At 44.7% G+C, this 2,552-nt stretch overlaps 1 protein-coding gene across 1 annotated transcript in view; it reads right to left on the bottom strand.

Annotated features, from left to right (window-relative positions):
- Positions 1-2,552, bottom strand: part of METTL25 (methyltransferase like 25) — a gene marked incomplete at its 3' end in the record, with an annotated part of 30,358 nt that overhangs the window by 23,296 nt on the left and 4,510 nt on the right. The gene's annotated exons all lie outside the window — the stretch shown is intronic.

The following is a 2,552-nucleotide window of genomic DNA, read 5'->3' as shown; positions in this document are numbered from 1 at the left end:
TCAGCAGGCAGATAAAGATTTGGGTGGATTTGATAGTCAGATTGGGGGGCTCATCCTCTCTGTGGTTACATTTGTTTCCAACGCTCCCCAGCCTAAATTTCCAGTTGCTCTGCCAGCCCTGAATTCTGCCCATTGATACAGAAATTCAATCAGGCTTTTGATTTTTGCCACCCAAGCTGTGTACACGGCTTGGGGAATACACTCTGTCAAAGGTGCAGTAAGTTCGCACATCTTGCCAGGAGCTCTGTCTTTCAAGGGTTCACCATCTCCCTAGTTTCGTCGATGTTTTTGCTGGATTCTCTTAGTCTCCCGTGACCGCGTGTGCACATGTGTGTTTGGGAGGGGGTGTGTGTCTATACTTCATCCAGGGTTTTAGCCAGAGTTTATACTCATGTCTTAGATCTCAGCCCTTCTGTGGCCCTCCTTCCAGAATGTGCTCCTTAAATTTCCATCTGCTCTCATCTCTGAACTCTGTCGTGGCCATCTTGAGCTGGGAAGAATGTTGTTTTCCACTGCCAGATCTAGGAGGGTTTAGAGCACCCCCAGCAAGAAAGTCATGAATTCACAGTTCTTCCCAATCAGCAGCAGTTTTCCAACAGCAAACTCTGCTCATATTTCTGCCCCCTTTAGTCACCTTCCAGAACCTTCCAATAGTTTTTAATAACCCGGTCAGTGTTTGTCATTGTTACTGGCTGGAGGAACTGCCTGACCTCTTCAAGCAGCCATTACCTGAAGCCCACCCTGGACTATTTTAATAGCCTTATCCTGTCCTCCTGCTTCCACCCTCACCTTCTCCACAAAGAAGCCAGAGTCATCCCTCTGAGACATAAATCACACAGCATACCCCCTGATGAAGTCCTTGAAGAGCATTCCATTCCACTCAGAGTAAAAGCCAAGCCCTCAGTATGGTCTGCAAGTCCCACATGAAGTTGCCTCAGGCCGCTACTCAAACCTCATCTCTGATCAATCTCACCTGGATGGCTCTGCTGTGCTCCCAGCACACATAGCATGTTCCCACCTGGTGCCTGCTATTCACTTGGCCTGACACACTTTTCCCTCAGATAGACCATTTTTCACTTTCCCTTCCTGGAAAACGAGTGTGTGTGTGTGTGTGTGTGTGTGTGTGCGTGCGCGTGCATATACAGTTTTCTGGGTATCAACCGTCACTAAAACACGCAGGGATTTTATTGTGTTCAGTATCATAACAGTAGGGTCTAGAACAGGGCCTGGTAGGTAGAAGGCACTCAGTAAACATTAGTCAAGTGAATGCATGGGTTAAGTGCTGCTCTTTGTTAGGCATTCCGCTTAACCCTTACCATGTATTTACTCACATAACTTTCAGACTGCCCCATCAAGTAGGTACTATAATTATCCCAATTTTACGGATGAGGAACTGAGGCACAAAGAGTTGTAGCCCAAGCTAACCAAACAAGTAAGTGGTGAGGCCAGGACTTGAACCAGGCAGTCAGTCAGTCTGCAAAGCCCACTGCATTAGTCTGCTCAAGATGCCATACAAGATACCACCGGCTGGGTGGCTTATACAACAGAAATCTGTCACAGTCTGGAAACTGGAAGTGCAAAATCAAAGTGCTGGCAGAGCTAGCTGGTTCCCGGTGAAGCCCCTCTCCCTGGCTTGCAGACAACTGCCTTCTCACTGGGTCCTCACATAGTTTTCCTCTGTGTGCACCCTTCTGGTGCTTCTTCCTCTTCTTATTGGATTAGGGCACCACCCTTTTGACCTCTTTTAACCTTAACTACCTCTTTAAAGACTATCTCCAAATATAGTCACATTGGGGTTTTTGGCTTCGAATTATGAATTTGGGGGGGGGGACACAATTCAAACCACAACACCCATAATTTATACCCTTAAAATACAGTTATTTTCATCATCTTTCCTTTTTAATTGTGGAGAATTAAGATTGTTTTCTCTCTAGTTCTTTTTAGATGAACAGAGGAAAAGGAACTTTCAGGACTCTGACCAGGCCAGAATATCACCTGGCAAGAGAAATCTACTGAACTGGCTATACTGAGGATTTTCAGAAACAACTTGGTCTCATAAAATACCAAATGATTATGCTAAACATATGCTAGTATACTTTCACACACTGTGCATTAACTCAGTGCAGCTCTGGGAACTGTGTTTATTTGTAACTCCTCATATCAAGCTGGCAGAAAACCACACTTCTTGTGAGACCCTAATGGAAATCCATTCAGGTCTCCTTGCTGCTCCTTGAACACACCATGCCTGCTCCCACATCAGGGTCTCTGCACTCCCTGTTCTCACTATCTGGAATGCTCTGCCTCCAGATAGCTTCATGACTCAATTTTCTCCTTATTTAGATTTTTTTGTCCAGAGTTATTTCCATAAAGTTTTGCTAGGACAACCTATTTACAATTGCAAACATATCTTCCTCCTGCCTATCCCCTTATTTACTCCTCTCTTTGCTACTTGATTCTTCTCTGTGGCACTTTTAAAAAATTGTTTCTATTCCCTTTAGAATGCAAGCAAGGTGAAGATACGGATTTTTATTTGCTTTATTTACTACTCTTTC

Source organism: Lipotes vexillifer, unplaced genomic scaffold (assembly GCF_000442215.2).
Source record: "Lipotes vexillifer unplaced genomic scaffold, Lipotes_vexillifer_v1.1 scaffold117, whole genome shotgun sequence".
NCBI lineage: Eukaryota > Metazoa > Chordata > Mammalia > Artiodactyla > Lipotidae > Lipotes > Lipotes vexillifer.
This window is presented reverse-complemented; position numbering and strand designations above follow the sequence as displayed.